The sequence below is a fragment of the Solanum tuberosum genome, unplaced genomic scaffold (genome assembly GCF_000226075.1).
Source record: "Solanum tuberosum cultivar DM 1-3 516 R44 unplaced genomic scaffold, SolTub_3.0 scf00014, whole genome shotgun sequence".
Lineage (NCBI taxonomy): Eukaryota > Viridiplantae > Streptophyta > Magnoliopsida > Solanales > Solanaceae > Solanum > Solanum tuberosum.
Window position 1 is genome coordinate 1,851,149 of NW_006238939.1, and position 19,802 is coordinate 1,870,950.

Here is a 19,802-nt window from a genome sequence, read left to right on the forward strand (position 1 = left end):
TGTGGGGCTCGATATTATTTGTTAGAAAGAAGGATGGATCTCTTAGAATGTGTATCGAATAACACCAATTAAACAAAGTGACCATAAAGAAAAAGTATCCCCTTTCGAGAATAGATAACTTCTTTGATCAACTCCAAGGGGCTAGTTACTTCTCAAAAATTGACCTTCGTTCGGGATATCACCAATTAAGGGTGAGAGGGGTTGACATACCCAAGACAGCTTTCTGAACTAGGTATGGGCACTATGAATTCCTTGTGATGTTATTTGGCCTAACCTATGCCTCGGCGACATTTATGGACCTTATGAATAGGGTTTTCTGATAATATCTTGACATGTTCATCATTGTATTTATTGACGATATTTCGATCTATTCTAGGAGTGATGGTGACCATATGGACCATTTGAGAATTGTGTTGCAAGCCCTTAAGGATCATCAACTATATATTCACAAAGTTTAGCGAATGCGAGCTTTGGCTAAGGTCCGTGGCTTTCCTAGGTCACATCGTGTCAAGCAAGGGTATAGAGGTAGATTCAAAGAAGACGGACACGGTAAAAAGTTGGACTAGAACTTTATCATCAACTGATATTAGAAGCTTTTTGGGTTTGGCTGGCTACTATAGGAGGTTTGTTGAAGGGTTTTCCTCTATTGCTTCTCCTTTGACGTCCTTGACCCAAAAGAAAGCTAATTTAGTGTGGTCGGAAGCTTGTGAGAAAAGTTTCCAAGAATTGAATGATAGGCTTACCTTCGCTCCGGTGTTGACCTTGCCGGAGGGTACCGATGGTTTTGTGGTATATTGTGATGCCTCTAAAGTGGGTTTGGGATGTGTCCTCATGCAACACGGGAAAGTAATTCCCTATGCTTCAAGGTAACTCAAGGTACATGAGAAGAACTATCCGACCCATGATCTCGAATTAGCGGCAGTAGTATTTGCTTTGAAAATATGGAGACATTACTTATATGGGGTCCATGTGGATGTTTCACCAATCACAAGAGTCTCCAATATGTATTTAGCCAAAAGGACTTAAATCTCTGACAAAGAAGGTGGTTAGAACTCTTGAAAGATTATGACATGAGCCTCCTCTATCACCCTGGCAAAGCTAATGTGGTAGAGGATGCCCTTAGCCGGTTGTCCATGGGTAGTGTGATTCACGTTGAGGATGGGAAGAAAGAGTTCATTCGTGATGTACATAGGTTGGCCTGGTAAGGTGTCCAACTAGTGGATTCCCCTAAGGGTGGTGTCACGGTCCACAATGGTTCCGAATCATCCTTTGTGATGGATGTTAAGGCAAAACAAGACCTTAATCCCATAATTGTTGAGTTGAAAGAGTTGGTGCTCAAAAAGTTCATTGAGGCTTTCTCCCAAGGGGAAGATGGGATGCTTAGGTACCAAGGTCGTTTATCTATTTCGGATGTTGATGGCTTGAGAGAGTAAATTTAAAAGAAGCTCATGGTTCATGGTATTCTATTCATTCGGGAGCAACCAAGATGTACTGTGACATACGGGAAGTCTATTGGTGGAATGGTAATGTGAAGGATATAGCGGGTTTTGTAGCTAAGTGTCCGAATCGTCAACAAGTTAAGGCCGAGCAACGAAAGCTGGGAAGCTTGTCCCAAGATATAGATAATCCCACTTGGAAATAGGAGGATGTGAATATGGATTTTGTTGTGGGATTGCCTCATACACAAAGGCAACATGATTCTATTTGGGTCATCATAGATAGAATGACAAAATCAGCCCACTTCATTCCCGTCAAGGTTTCCTTTTTGGCGGAAGACTGTGCCAAGTTATATATTAAAGAGATGGTGAAGTTGCATGGGGTTCCTTTATCTATTATTTTGGATCGGGGTTCTTAATTTACTTCACACTTTTGGAAGGCGTTCCAAAAAGGATTTGGTATAAAGGTTAAGCTTAGTACGGATGTTGATCCCCAAACCGATGGTCAAGTGGAACGTACCATCCAAATCTTAGAATATATGTTGAGGGCATGTGTTTTATTCTTCAAGGGTAATTGGGATGACTATCTACAGTTAATAAAGTTTACCTACAATAATAGTTACCACTCAAGTATTGCCACAGATCCTTTTGAAGCATTGTATGGTAGGAGGTGTAGATCTATGGTGGGTTGGTTTAAAGTAGGTGAAATCGCTCTAATTGGTCCCGAACTAGTTTATGAGGCCATTGAAAAAGTCCAACTCATTAGAGAAAGGTTGAGGACGGCCCAAATTCGGCAAAAGTCTTATGCCGATGTTAGAAGAAGGGATCTAGAATTTGAAGTTAATGATTGGGTCTATTGAAAATATCACCTATGAAAGGTGTGATGATGTTTGGCAAGAAAGGGAAACTTAGCCCCCGGTATGTGGGCTCATATCAAATTTTGAAGCATATTGGGAAAGTTACCTTTGAGTTAGACTTGCCAAATGAGTTGGCCCCAGTTCACCCGATATTTCATGTTTCTATGCTTACGAAGTGTATTGGTGATCCGGTATCCATCATTCCTTTAGAAGGGTTGGGAGTTGATGAGAGTCTTTCTTCTAAAGAGATTCCGGTAGAGATCTTAGACCGACAAGTCAAAAGGTTGAGAAACAAGGAAATAGCTTCCGTAACGGTTTTATGGAGGAATCATTTAGTTGAGGGTGCTACATAGGAGGCCGATGCCAATATGAAGTCATGTTATCCGCATTTTTTTCCTTCTACTCCTATCCAAGCTTGAGGTAAGTAGTTTCTCTTGAGTTTGGTGTTTTGGGATTCATGTGTGCTATATGTGTTCTTTATGATTTCCCTATGATATGCATGTTCTTGAGAAAATTCGTGTTTAGTTTAAAATGAGTTTTTCATGATTTATATGTTCCTCATGTTGATTGTGCATTTTAGTATGATGGTGTCATATTTGAATTCATGAGGTGATTTGATGAACATGCTTTGCGTATGCTCTTGATGAAATGGCATATTGGCTCCATAATGTTGTGTTGAGCTTGCTTTTAGTTGGAGAAAGTAGTTCCTCCTATAATTATGTGAAATGATGTGTTTTGTGCGTAATGGATTGTGGATGTAGCTCCTACTTCCTTGTGTTGCATTAATTATATCTTGAGATGGATTTGACGTTTCCTCCTTTGAATTGTGCATTATTTCGATGTTGAATGCATGATGGCTGCTAGTCCTGAGTCTTAACTTCCGTAAGGTGTCTAGATCGTCATTCGAGGATGAATGTTCCCAAGGGGGAGATAATGTAACACTCCAGAAACTAATAGGCTAAACTAGAGCTAAATGTAAGGGTAAAAAATCATAAAAATAACTCCCCATAACTTTGTAAACCATCTAGGGTTGAAAATATGGCTACAAGAGTCAAGGCCAAATGGCATGTGTCAAGGCAAACGGGCAAAGCCAAAGCCACAAGGCAAGGCTGCCCCAACTTCACGACCACCACCACGGCCAGTGGTCTTGACCACGGCTCGTGAGGGGACTCGTGGAGTTGCCTTGGCCATTGAGGATTAGTCACCAAGTAACCTAGCTAATGCCTCAAGGTCTACGAGTGGGACCACAACCAGTGGTCTTGACCAAGCTTCGTGGAGCCCCTCATGGAGATGCCTTGGGCATTTGAGTTTAAGGCCCCACGTAGCTTAGCTACTGCTTCAAGGACCACGAGAGGGACCACGACTCGTGGTTAGCTCCATGGATCGTGGAGCCCCTCGTGGAGTTGCCTTGGGCGTGTAGGCTAAAAGGCATGGAAGCCTAGCTACTGCCTCAAGTCCACGAGTGACCACGACCGTGGTCCCACTCGTGGTACCTAGGTGTGGTCACTTAGAGAAGGTTAATTAAGTCTTTTCCTTTTTGAGTCCTATTGAAGTGGAGTCGTTTTGAGTGTATTTAGGGTCACTATATAAGTTGTTTTAAGTCAAAATTAATCCAACTAAGTCAATCTTCACAAACACCCAAATTAAAATAAAAAGTTCATCTTCCTCACAATATTTCTCTCTCTAAAACTCAAGGAAGAAGAAGTGTAGAGTTGAAGCTAGGGTTGGACAAAATCAAGGCTTTTTCCCTCAATTTCTTTGAAAAATCATCCTAAGTTATGGTGGCTTTTCATCTATGGGTAGCTTTCACCCATAGAGTCCTTTCAAAACTAGATTTCAAAGCTTTCAATTTCCCCAAAAAGCTAGGGTTTCAATCTAAGACATGAGTTCCTTCCTAAAATGTTTTCAATGGTTTAATTATGAAGGATTATGATTGAATTGATGATTTATTATTGAGTTATGATGAAATATCCCCAAGAACCAATGAATTCCCCATATTATTAAATTGTGATTTCATAATGTGGGTTGATTGATTATAGAAGCATGTGAATAGATTATGTCTATATTGATTAAGCTTATTGAATCATGATATTCTCCATATCTAATGTAGAAATTCTAGATGTTTAGGTTGAATGTGATTCATCATTCTTGAAGGGAAAATTATGAGAATTGTACATGTTTATGAGAATTGTATATAAGCTTATGATTCACTTAGAGAATGAAGATTTCTATGACTATGGTTTAATTGTGGTATTGTTGAAAGATCATTCCCCCTATACCCTTACACATGACTATGCATGAAATGTCTATGACTATGATGATTTTGTTGTGTTGATTGAAAGGCTATTCTCACGAACACACTATGAACATGATGTGAAAGGTTTATTCACATGTTAATAATTATAAAGGTTGAAAGGCTATTCTCACCTCTTAAATCTATGAGATATATCATGATACCATTTTGGGTTGATTGTTAGGGCTTTCTTCCATAAATATCAACCTAAGTAAAGACTTAACATGAACTTAAAGGGAATTATGCTTAGCACCGAGTAGAAGCTTTTAGGTCAGTTAGTCCAGTTTTCCCAATGGGTTCCTTATACGTCAGTTAGTCCGTGTTCCCAGAACAGTTATCTCATGAGATGGAAACCTTTTATGTCATAAGTTCGGGTTTCTAGAAGCAATTTCCCTATCCCATAACTATGTGCCCACATAGGTCTTCAGCTAGTGGATCCACCTAAGCTAATAAACTCTAGTTCTAACTTAGGCAAGTAGGACACCTCTTTTCGGTGTGGGGGCATGACACCGGATTCCATATAGCACACATGGTCTTTGTTGGTTAAGGTTATTTTCCCTACATGACAGGAATATAGATTATGACAAGAACATTAACATGTACTATACTTATGACTTCTCAAGGAGCTCTACTTAGGGTGATTGGGGGTATGGGACTTCATTCATGCATTGCACAAGTAGGCTATGAGAAGGGTTATGGTGTGACTTCCTTATGCTATGAAAGTATATGAATTTATGCATGTATGATATGGATTGTTTCTATGAATGGACTTCCTTGTTACAAGTTAATGAATATGAATATTTCCTTGTCTATGAGTATTGACTATGGATGAGATCAAGGTATGATATGCATGAGTATGGTGGCCTAAAGGTTCTACTTAATAGTAGATACGATTATGGGATCTTGTCTATGCATTGCACAAGTATAGCTTAGGATTGCTTATGAAATGGTTTGACTTATGTATTTACACTAATGTGCATTATGGCTCTTAAGTTTTATAAATTGCATGGTTTCAACTAAAATGTCCCTTTTTGCATGTTTTAAGGATTTCATGGCATGGCTTCCATACTTGATTCAATTTTGTACTAACCCATATTTTTCTATGTTTTCTATAAGTGTAGGACCCGGTTGTTGAGATGTGTTTCCTTCTTGATCAAATCTTGGATTGACTATTCTCCACGTTTTTTGTGAGTCCTCATGATTCGAGGATGAAAGTTGTTCATTTCTAGTTTCTTTCTTGCATTCTCTTTTGAGACTATGTTGTAAAGGGTTGTGACCCTTATTGATATTTGATTGTATTAGATGGTTTACTGAGACGATGTCTAGACTTCCATTTGGTTTTTATGAAAAGACTTCGATTGTAAAAAGTTTTAATTCCGCATCATTTCTTTTATCTTATGTTATGATATGCTAAGGGCCTGTATGAAACCCCTTCAGCGTTGAGTACGTCATGTTACATCTAGGGGTACCCCTAGGTCGTGACAACAAACGACTGTGATATCTAAGCACACCATCTCCCCCTTGGGAGAAAGCTTCAACGAACTTGTTAAGCACCTTTTCCTTCAATTCAACCAAATTTGGATCAAGTCCTTTCTTGGCCTTCACATCTAACACAACAGAGGATTTTGAATCTTCATGAACCTTAACACCCCCTTTAGTGGAGTGACTAATCGAACACCCAATCGGCGAATTTGTGAACATCTCGAACCGACGTCTTCTTACAATCCTCAATATGAGCAACAAAACCCATTGATAACCGACTAAGAGAATCCACCACCACATTCACTTTTCGAGGTGAAAGAGAACACTCATGTAATAATTCTTTAGTAACTCAAGCCACCTTCTTTGGCAAAGATTTAGATCTTCTTGTTTGAATACATATTGCAAGCTTTTGTGGTCGTTAAAGACATCAAAATAAACACCATATAAATAATTCCTCCAAATATTTAAGGCAAAAACAACTGCTTCTTGTTCTATATCATGTGTAGGGTAATTTTTTTCGTGAATCTTAAGTTGCCTTGAAGCATAGGCAATAACATTCATATTTTCATAAGAACACATCCTAACCCAATTCTTGCAGCATCACAATAAACCACAAACCCATCGGTTCCTTCCGGTAAAGTCAACACCGGAGCGGAAGTACGTCTATCTTTCAATTCCTGAAAACTCTTTTCACAACCTTCCAACCATAAGAATTTGACTTTCTTTTGGATCAATATCGTCAATGGAGAGGAAATTGAAGAAAATCCTTCCACAAACCTTCTATAATAACCGGCTAAACCCAAGATTGTTCTAATATTTGAAGGGGGGAGTTCTAGGAAAACAATTAACCACATTTGTCTTCTTAGAATCTACCTGAATACCTTTTCTGGAAACAATGTAACCAATGAAAGCCACAGATCTTAACTAGCACTTACTAAAATTTGCAAAGAGTTGTTGGTCCTTGAGTACTTGCAGCACAATCCTCAAATGATCGGTATACTTAACCTGACTCCTTAAGTAAACCAAGATATCATCGATGAACACAATCACAAAGATTTCCAGGTATTGTCTAAACACCTTATTCATCAAATCCATAAATGCAGCCGAAGTAGTAGTCAAGTCAAAGGACACACCAAAAACTCACAATGACCATATCAAGTTTGAAAAGACATTTCCGGAATGTCATATTCTTTCACCCTTCATTAGTGATAACCCAATCGGAGGTTAATCATAGAGAGGTAACTTAGTCCTTGTAGTTGATCAAACAAATCAGATATCCTTAGAAGAGGAAATTTGTTCTTAATGGTAACCTTGTTCAACTGACGGTAGTCGATACACATACGAAATGATCAATCTTTCTTCTGAACGAACAAAATTGGAGCACGCCATGGTGAAATACACGGTCAGATGAAGGCCTTATCTAACAAGCTTTTCAATTCCTTCTTGAATTCCATAAATTCTGCCAGAGCCATTCCAGAAGGAGGCAAAGAGACAGGTTGCATATCTGGGAGTAGGTCAATACAGAAGTCTATTTCCCTTTTGGCAGAAACACTAGGTAGATCATTGGGAAACACCGGAAACTCATTAACGATGGGGACCGAAACAAAAGTAGGGGTTTCAAAATCCATATCCCTCAGCCGAACTAGATGGTATATGTAACCCTTAGAAATCATCTTTCTAGCTTTAAGACAAGAAACAAACTTACTCTTAGGCGTATATTTTCGCCCTCTCCACTTTAGGATAAGTTCACTTGGAAACTGAAACTTGACTACTCGGGTTATGCAATCAGTAGAAGCATAACATGAATGAAGTCAATCCATACCAAAAATAACATCAAAATCTAACATATCAAGTCTATAAGATCAACATGAGTTACTCTATGGGATAAGGACACGGGACAATTTCTATTGACTTTTTTAGCCACAATAGGTTAACCAATAGGAGTAGAGACAGAAAATGGGTCTAACAAAAAATCCAAAAAAATATCAAACATCATAGAAACATATGATGTCACAAAATATAAGGTAGCACCTGGATCAAGTAAGGCATCATTATAGATGAAAGACTTTCAACATACCAGAAATCACATAAGGAGAACCCTCTTGCCTATGACAAGTTTGAAGTGCATAAAATCTACTTTGCTTTGGAGCACTTGAACCCGAACCACAAGGTGGAACTTTCCTACCTTCTCTTACCTTAGCCTTAAGTGATGGAAAATCCCTTATCTTATTACCACTCTTACCACAACCAAAGGAATCATCCATACCAACTAAGCATTTACCCTCATGCTTCCTTCCACATTTAACACAAGTAGCTGATGAAGATCCACCACCATTTCCTCCTTGGGGCTTAGGGTTAGACACCCTATCTTTGTTGAATTTAGGAGGAGCATTGGGGGAACCTTGATTGGAAAAACTTTGTCGGCATTTAGAATGACCACGTCCATCAAACCTTGGATGTGAAAAGTCACCTTCACCGATTTTGGCCCTCTTCGATTCCCTAGACTTTTCCTTAAGTTTATCTTCTTCTATTTTTTGAGTATGCACCATTAGACGAGAAATGTCCATATCATTGATGAGCATGGAGGTATGACATTCTTTGACTACCATCTCGGACACTCCCGAAACAAACTTACTCATCCTTGCCATACGGTCGCCAACTATGGTAGGAGCATACCTACACAATTGTGTGAACTTCAAATTATATTCCTTCACCCTCACATTTCCTTGATGAAGGTTGATGAATTCAAGTACCTTTGCCTCCTTCATATCAAGGGGAAAGAACCTATCAAGGAAAATGACCTTAAACTTTTCCCAATCAAGAGGACCCGCATCAACCACCCTCTCTTCTTTCCATTGGTTGAACCAAACTTGACCAACACCTTTAAGTTGATAAGCAGCCAATTCTATCTTTTCCACAGGCGACACTCCCATAATCATCAATACCTTATACACTTTAACAATGAACTCTTGAGGATTGTAACAACCCGAGAGCACCCCTTAGCCGTTACATGCGTATTCGACCTCTCGGAGGTCTTATACAAGCCTTAGCATTCATTCATCGCATAGATCATAAAAATCACTAAGAATTTACAATTTTTATTCAATAAAACCATAAGACTTCAAGAGTCATCAACATTTGAAAACATCAATACGCAAGCGGAACTACTAAGTCTCTTTAGCCAATGTTAGACAAGAACTTAAAACGTACTAAGGGACATGGCCCTTTACAAATGAAATGAATCTTAAGTGTCTATTACAATGACTAAGAAACTTCTAAACATAGTCCTCGAATCTTGAGGACATACCAAAGACTTGGAAGAGTGAAGCAATCCAAGCAACTCCAAAGCACAATCTCCTCCCTAGTTACCACAACCTACACTTGTAGTAAAATAGAAGAAAGGGGTTAGTACAACACATGCACTAAGTATGAGGATATGCAAAACATGCTAAAAAGGACATTTGTGAGGAAGTTACGCTTTCATGCCATTTTGATAAAATCTCATGAACATCAACATAATAGGCACCTTACAAGTCACAACCAACAATACAAAGTCATATGCTTCACAATACATCATAAACATACATAACCCATTTACCTTTACCTTCTTGCCTTAGACCTCCACCTTAAGTAATCCTTAAGCAATACCTTTGTGCAATTTATGGGCAACGTCCCATACCATCACCTACACTAAGGCACCACCTTAAGGTCACACAAAGTGCACTTAACATGCATACCTCAACCTTCACCAATTAATCGCATAAGACATATAAACACATAAGCCAACAAGTCACTTCATAAAGCTAGAACACTCATCAACTGTCATCCCAAGACTAGCCTAAGTAAGACATTGTGAGGCAGCCCATGCTACCTCTCCATACCACACCCAAGTGATCCTTAAGGCTACACAAGACAAGCTTCATTCACATCTCAACATAAATCATTCTTTCAACTTAATGCATTTAGACAACTTCATTCACTAATGACATAAGATCATCACATACATTCAATTCAACATAAGCACTTACATTCATATTAACGTGCTCAAAGACTAACACTTTCATTAATTAGCCCAATAAGACTCATTCATTCATTATCATTACTAAGACACACCAAGATCTCCCTTAAATGTCTACTTGTGCAATGTCTAGGTGATGTCCCATTCCACCACCTATCCTAAGTAGTACACCCTTAAGAGACCCTAGTTTATTCATTCATTAATGTGGGGGAAGAGCCTTAACTGACATAGACCATGGAGCTTGACATGGAATCCCGGTAATACCCTTACCGGATGAAAGATCCCTACTTGCTTAAGGTAGGGTCATTCTTTTAGCCTTTACGTGGTAGAGACCACTAGCTAGTCCTATGTGGGCACATAGTTAAGGGATAGAAGGATTGCTTCTAGGTACTCTCATCTCAACTCACGAAGGATCACCCATCTTAAGAGTTGCTACTAAATACTCACATCTCAACTAACGAAGGAGTATCCACCCATCTTCATATCCTCTCGGTGATAGACATTACTCCTCCACGGAGTTTGGAAATTCATTTCATTCATTCATTTAGAGATAAGGATTGCTACTAAGTACTCTTATCTCAACTCACGAAGGAGTACTCATCCTAACCCAACATTCATTCATTTAGGTATAAGGATTGCTACTAAGTATTCTCATCTAAACTCACGAATGAATACTCGTCCTAACCCTCATTCATTCATTAAGGAAGCTCTTGGATTCAAAGATGAGGAAACCTTTCATCTAGGAACCCCATTCATTTAAAGGAGTACTTTATGAGACTATCCTTACAATAGACCCAACTTTCATTCATTAGCATTAACTCCCATTTTTTTCATTCATTCTCACTTTTTTTCAATCATTCATCACTAGGTGTGAGAGTAGGTAAACATAGTCTATCCTAACCTCACCTTCATTATAAGTCATTCAACGAAGACAACAACCAAGCATAACACGTAAAGTCTCTACACAAGGTCACCTTTCATACTATTGGACCATACACAAATTCACATCATATCATATTACCTTCACATAATCAACATTACTCAAAACAACAATCATCCAACTTTGCCTACAAGGCCATAATCACAACATGCTTATAAAGTAAACACCTCCCCACTTTCAAAGGGATCAAACCTCACAATTCTAACATCTACAACATATATATAAAATACTAGAATCAATAATTTATTCACAACTTCATCATCGTCATAAACCTTAGGTCACAATTGCCCATTCAAGGTCAACATCCAATATAACTCAATTGACCATCAAATACTCATAATTCAATACATAACCATACATAAATCAATAGCCCATAACAATCTACACATTAATATCACATTATTAGCTATAATAAATAGACCCACTTTAGACCCAAAAATTAGGATTTCAAGATATGCAAGGGTTCATGGAGTTTTTGATCTTAAAACCATCAATATCAACATAAATCATCATTTGAAATACTTTCATGCAAGAACCCAAGCTAGAATTGAAATTGGGTTTTTTAGGGTTTTTGAAAAACATTGAAATCACTTTGATTTGGCTCTTTGATTGAAAGGAGAATCAAAGATAAAATCCCCATACCTTTATTATTAATTTTCTAGGAATTTGAAGGAGAAATCAGTAGGAACCCATCCCCTAGCTTGAAGCTTCATCAATGTCTTCCATGGAGTTCTAGAGAGAGAATTTATTTGAGAGGGAAGATTCAATTGATAATGAGGTCTAATTCTAAGTCTTGGGGTTTTGACCACTTAAAATACCCTACAATAGGTAGAATAACCGTTTATAATAATTCTCCAAAGTACCCAAACTACCCCTCACTTATTTGTACCTTTAAAACAAGTCAAACTTGAGTTTTATTTTCGCAGATTTCGTCGGGAAACAAGTCCGCGATGCGGAGGTGTTCCCACAAGTTTCTGGAAATTAAATTTCGAGACCGAAGAGTCTGTCGCAAGTCCGCGATGCATACCAAACTTTTGGCCCTTGGTGGAGCTAGTCCGCGACATGGATATGCTCCCTCCATGCACATTTTGCAAGCTACCTTGGCAGCTTGTTTGGCCAAGGGTTGGGGTCCTCCTCCGGGTCCCTTAGGGTGGCCCCGGGGCATCGTACTCGAACGTTTTGACCCTATGAACATATATTAAGACACTAGAGTCACCTCCACTGACTTTAGACTGCAAAAAACACATAAAAAACATGTACAACATACTAGAACACGCCAACACGTAAAAGATTAGTTTCCGAACGTCTTGGTCGTCCCTTGACGTTTGACTTCCATACTCTTTAAAACTGACTAAAAGGTTATTCTTCCTTATTTTAACAAGTTATTAATGCATAAAACCCATGTGAGGCTCTACTTTATCCTACTTCATTTTGAGAGTTGTTACAAGGATCTTCCTCAACCTTGGAACCATCAAACTCTGGAGGATTCATTCTAGTGAAGTCCTTTACTCTAGTTGCCACTGTACCAACATTTGGGTTTATGGTAATCCCGACTTACCTATTGGGTTTAGTCGTCATGGCTTGGGCCAACACATGAAAATTATCCCTAAACTCCGGATTAGTCACTTGTTCGGACAAAGGGTTGGCCATAACTTAAGGAGCCTGAGGATCTTGTGGTCCCACAATTTTATTCAAATTCCTCCTAACGTATGATTTTTGAGGGGCCATATCCCAAGAAGAATTAGATAGGGATTAGGAGAAGGACATATAGAGCATGCTCTATCACACGATTTTAGAGTAATGAAAGAAGTAGAAATTACAAAACGTATTATAGCTTCTCATTCATAAATATGGAACGCTTCACACTCATGAACAAGACTCTACTCGACAAGTCTTAGAGACTTCCTGCAACCTTTCTAAACCATTTGCTCTAAATATCATGTTTTACAAGATCCAAAGTACACCCTAGTGGTAATATGTTGTATAGGACCCCGGTGACCCTATACATATATAAAGAATAATAGAATATTAAAGAGTTCAAAAAACATTCTTATATCATAAAGAGTTTGAAAAAATTAGCGAAAGTCAAACATAAGTCTCAAGCCATATGAGTCATCATATGAGTGATTGGGACATAACCTATACATCACATAAAAAATCTAAAATTAAAAGACATGAAAGCAATAAAGAGACTCAGTCCACGAAACATGAGGACTCACAAATCTTCATTGTCAAAAAGGGATCACTAGCCACAGGTATGGGAGGTAGGAGCGTCAGACCCTACATTTGTGAAACAATGTAGGCAAGAGTATGCGTTAGTACATGGAATATACTAAGTATGATAGCATTGCATAAAATTTATGTAATCATTCTAGGAAGGAATTTACATGAAATGCAATAACCAAGCTAAATCATAAAATAACATGTTAGAAAGCGTGAGTCATACATGTTCAATGCAACTTAAACATATTTTAAACATAGGTGATATACTTGTAGAAGTAACCTTAGTTCATTATTGTGGGAAGTTTTCCATTAAATGACATAAGCCATGAACGCTATAACATGGAATCTGGTGTGTCTATCCCACACCGAAATCTTTTCAGTCTTAAAACTTAGCTTCTCACCCAAACTCCAAAATTTCAACCGAAGGCCTCAAAAACCTTACCATCCATCTTTCTATCTCAAAATCGATGTTCCAAACATAATGAAACTAACAGGGTTTCCATCCGATGCTTTAAACTCAAAATATTGACCAAAGTCGACCATACCAATAATACAAAACTAAAAAGGATTAAAATCCCAAAAAAACACGCATTGGTCACAATACTAAACATTTTCGAATGAAACTGACAGGGTCTCCATCCGATGCTTTAAACTCAAAATATTGACCAAAGTCGACCATACCAATAATACTAAACTCAAAAGGATTAAAATCCCAAAAAAACACGCATTGGTCACAACACTAAACATTTTCGCAACACAAACTAAGCATGAGACAATAAGAGGATTGGTAAAATTGTAATTTCATAATTAAAAGCAAATTCACAAGAAATGGGACATTACAAATTCAACTAGGATACATCATATCCAAACTCCTGATTACATCCATACTATCCCAATTTAGCCTCCTGCTCACAAAAAGAAAAAAACATAGAGCAATATTAGCTAAAAAAACATAGAGCAATATATCACCAGTTCTCTATCATAGTTTATACATATTAAAAGATAAAAACATATGTACCTCCGTAGCATCATGTGATTGTTCCTCAACTGATTCCTTCCTTTTGCTCAAGCAATAACTAGGGGACATGTAAATCCTCAACATATAGACAAAACAAAAATAATATCGAACGTTTGTTACAACATCTTTTTCACTTGTTATAATAAATTTCTTAAAACATTTATTTTACATAGAAATTAATATCATATTAAGTAAAATTATTTATCACTCAAGCATATACTATTATATATAAAAAAAAATCACCGTCAGTGCAGAGAAATTAACCTATCAACTCCCTTGTTCATAAAGTATTGAAAATGTCTATATAGAAAAAGATTCAAATCGAGATCGCTTTATGAAAAAAAAAGGTGTATACTCTATGGATAGATGGTGTAAAATTTATTTTACACAATCTTGTTGCTTAAGATGTGATAATATTTAAATCTCTCTAACATATATTAGTTTCTAACCCAAATCTTTAGAGTAAACACAATTGCCGCTAGTTCAAGGTCATGGGTAGGATAATTCATTTCCTTAATATTAAGTTTCCTTGAAGCATAGGAAATGACTTTCCCATTTTGCATAAGCACACATCCCAATCCAATTTGTGAAGCATCAGAATAAACAACAAATCCATCAGTTCCTTCCGGTAAAGTCAACAGTGAAGCGGAAGTAAGTCTATCTTAGTTCATTATTGTTGGACATTACATTTAAACGAAATAGAGACCATGTAGCTAGAACATAGAATCTAGTGTCTACACAAAATTGAAAAGGGGTGTACTACTTGACAAGGTAAGGACCATGAACTTCTAGCTTACGTGGATCCACTAGCTATTGCCTACCTAAGACAACCATATGGTGGAACACAGTTTATGGGACATGGGTATTCACCACTTCTTGACTTAGTGCTAAGCATAAATCCCACGAAATAGTCATTAGTCTTAACTTATCTTAACATTCATGAGACATGGGTATTGTCGCTTGTCTTATCGTTAGAAGGAATGAGTAATCGATGTTTTCCTTATCATTGGAAAATTGATTCATCTTAGGTGAGAAAACCTTTCAACCTTATAAATACATTATGTGAGAAATCCTTCCACAATCATGCATTTATGTATATGTGAGAAATCTTTTCACAATAACAACAACATTAATACTTCACTCTCAAAGCATCCTTAAATCATTTTCATCAATTTAATAAAGAACATACATATCTTCATAAACTCATCTTTCATGATTCAAAAGCTTCATTATATGATCAATTCTAGAAAACGTAGAGTTATCATGGGTTCATGGGAATTCAACTTAGAAACATGTCATTACTTCAATTCATGTATAAAAGTACATAAAACAAACAATTATATCATAATTGAAAAGAACTCATGAGATTGAGTTAAAACTCTAACTTCCATTGGAGATTCTACTTTGCAAAATTTGAGAATTTAGGAACCCTATGGAGGAAAGGACTCCATACCTTGATGCCAAAATCTTACACTCAATGATAAATTTGGAGGGCCGACCTTGAAACCCTAGCCTCCTCCTTCTTCTTAGAGAGAGAAATATTTGAGAGGATGAACATGTTCTTATTTTAGGAATTTGAGAGAATGAATTGAATTGGTTAATTTGAGAGGTAAAGGGCCTGGGGTAAAGGGTAAAATGACATTGTATTTGGTTAGAATAAATAGGAAAAGGCCCAAAATCCCATTTAAAATAATTGTTGAACCCTCACTAATGGGTTGACCTATGGTCTGTAGGTCCAACCATGGACCATCCTGGTTGGGCGTTGGTGGGTTCAGAGACCACCATCTATGGATCCCCAACAACTTGACACCATGTACGAAATGTGGGTTAACCTAAAGACTGTACACCACAGTCGTGGGTTCCATCTTTTGATTCTAAAATTTCTATAATTATGGACTCACCCACGAGACCTACCTACTACTCGTGCATTGGATGACAGACCGGCCTGGTGAGACGTATAAAAGTACTAGGACTAGGCATTTTTAAAAAACTATGGAGTTATAGACCATGGTCCCACCTATGGTCCATGTGTCATTCCATGGACCGTCAGTGGTTTTCTTGGTTCTTGCACCAGTTGTAGAAAAGCTGCAATTTTCCAATCTTTCAAAATTTGAGGAGTTACATTATCTTTTCCTTGGGAACATTCATCGTCGAATGAGATTCTGGACATCATACAGAATCTGGACATCATTCCGATACTAAGTCTCTTGGTATATAATTTTCTTCTTGTCCAGTATTTATTAAGATAATATGCTTTCTTTGTTCTATTATTCCAGTTATATAGTAGTGATATGGTTCAATTTCTTTTATCCTTTGATATTCAACTAATTTTCTTGAGAGTTGGGACGTGTCTATGTTTTTTATTCTTTTTGATGTACTTATCCTATCACTTACTATTTCTAGGTCTTCTTCTATGTTTATTTCTTTGTAACTATAATCATTATTATCTATTACTGTAACAATTTGTTCAAAAGGATTTTCTATAATATTTTCTTTGTGCTAGCAAAGATTTTTGACATACTCCTGCATATATATTATGTTGAAGTCTTTCTTGTCTATATTTTAATTCTTGTCGGTTTTTAATTACTGTTCTAATTAATTCGTACTTATGATTCTCTTTATTATTCATTAGCTCTGATACCAATTTTGGGGGGGTCCTTTCCCCTTTCATTATTGATTGATTCGTTCATAATACATTTTTTCTAGGGGTATTAATCTTATAATTTCTTTTATATTTTCTAACATAAATTCTATGTTTTCTATGTCGTGAGTTTGTTGGAATGCTTCTATATTTTCTTTTATTAGATTTCCTAATAAAGTAATATCTACTACGGTTTGGTGCCAATATTCTAAGTATTCTTGATTGATCATTAATCTGAGTATTGAATTTCTAAATCACTTAGATTAAAGTCTATGATTTCATTATTTATTCTATTTATTTCGTTCCATTTCATACCATATCTGATTTAATTCTTCTTCTTCTTCAAATATCTTTTCCCATATTATCCTTTTTAGGTCAATGATTTCTATATCCTTAAGTATATACAGGATCAATGTTTTATATGATAATATCATTTCATCATGTAAATTAGACATAACAATTTTTTAACATAATTCCCTTATATCATAGTCCTGACGAATATTATTTATATTAGATTACTATAAACTAGATTATTTTCATCATGTTTTCTTGTCACTGTTAACATCGTACTTTCAAATGTACTCTCTTCCTAACAGCGCCTCAACTACGTTTACTCCCCTCACGGCTTCTCTTGCCTATGGTTTCAACTTTAGGATGGCATAGTCTGGAAGATTTCCTTTCTTTCCTCATGTTAACAAACTGGAAAACATTTGATAATAATTCTAGTATACAATAACTAATATAAATTTATTCTATCAATTCTATGATATTCAGGAATTAATATATTTAGCTATGCATAATCATGAATATGTGTACCTGTGTAGTATCTGCAATATTTCATAGCTTAGCTTGAAACTTATATTTTTATTGAGAGAATATTTTGTATACATGAGGCTTTGCTTTCTGTGTAAAAAGTCTTGCCTTATGTTGCCTTCTGGCTCTACTATATATACAACTATAAGTAACTCTACTATAGTTACTTTAATCTATACTATAGTTACTTTACACAAACTATAGTTACACTACTTTACATAAAGTTCCACTAACTTCTATAGTAATGTACACGTTGCTCACTACTTTACATAAAGTTTTCCACTATCTATTTCTTTACATAAATCCTTTCTTCTTCTTTTTATCTTGTTCCTCTATCTTGTCGGCTTCTTTATTCTAGATTGACAGCTGGTATTACATTATCTTCACCATAGCATTTTGAGCATTGATGGTCTGGGTATTTGTGTCCAATAGTTCTGCAATAATTTGCCATTATCTCTGGTGAAATAAAACTTCGTCGTATAGCTCTTGTAGTTGGTTGTTGTTTTGGTTTTAGTAGACTTAATATTCACTGACGTATTTCTTCCATATCTACTTCTCTCGTTTCTCTAGAATATGAATATATCATAGTTTGTTCTCTGGCATAATAACTCCATACGAAATTTCCACTTAAATAATTAGTTGATAATTCATTTAATATTGTAGCTATTCCAATAACTCTTTTTCTTGCATAAAATTCTGGTATTTCTATCTTTTGAATTTCTTCTTGCTTCTCTATTTTTTCTGGTATTATCATTTCTCTTGTCAATCCGATCTTTATCACTTGTATAATAGGTTTGATTTCATCATATAATATCTCGGCTAGTGTTGAATAAAATTTTATATAGAACAGTGTTCCTTTAGTTATCCTTTTATAATGCATAAATGCTTTGTGTAGCTCTGGGATGGTTGATATCTCGTCTCCTGTTATGGTATATACCGTACTTAGTAATCCATAGTGATAGCAAGTTCCTATTAGATTTGTACTAGTTCCTGGTTGTGCAATCAATTTGTTATATCCTTGTAGGTTTTGGGTAATATAGTCTTCATTGGGGTTTTTTGTATTTTTGGATCTAGGATTTTGGTTTAAAAAGGTTTGTATTTTATGGATATATTTTATGTAAGCTCTGGTTATATGGTTATAAGTCTTTTTATTTTGTCCTAGACTTTCTTTGTAGGTATTTATCTGAGGTGGTATGAAAACTGGGTCTTTTTGGGCTTTTGGTGTGAATGGTTTTTCGAATATTTTGTTCATGTTTGTATTGACATATCTAGTTTTGTTTTCTTCCTTTGTTGTGGAGGTGCTTCCTGTAGCTGCATGTAACAAATTGTTAGTTTGGGTTTTTCGGTGTTTCCCATCGTCACCTTCTAGCTCTGGAATTTTCAAGTCTTCCGATTGACTTAGCTCCGCATATTTATTGTCATGCTGCTGACTTTTCATTTGTTGTAGCTCTTTATCCAGGCTATCTACTTTTGTACAAAGCGATGTCATATTTGTACAAAGCAATGTCATAGTATCGAGTATCTTTTCAATAGTATTTTCTTTGTCTAGATCCGTTTGTGTGGCTTTGTCTTGAAATATAATCTGCAATGACATTTTTGTTACTACTTATCACTTCTATTGTAAATGTAAAATTCTGTATATTTAATACTAGTCTTCGTATTTCTTTTGTTGTTACTGAATCTTGTATCTTCCTTGTGATCCACCATTTTACCTGCGTATTATCTGTCCTTACAATGAACTTGTTATAGACGATATATGGTTCAAAAGCTAATAAACATTTATATAGAGCATATAATTCTTTTCTATTTATTTCCCATTTTATTTCGGGATTTGTAAATGTGCCTGAGTAATATCTACAATGATGCTCTATTTTTTCTTTCATATTTGTATTTTAATACTCCTCCATAACTTATTTCACTTGCATCTGATTCTAATATGTATATAAATTTTTTATTTTCGTCTGGAAAATATAATTTAGGTAAATTCTTACATAATAATTTTATTTTTTGAATTTGTTCTTGATCCTTTTTGTCAAAATAATATTCTACATCTTTCTTTAGTTTTTTATGCAAAGGTTTTA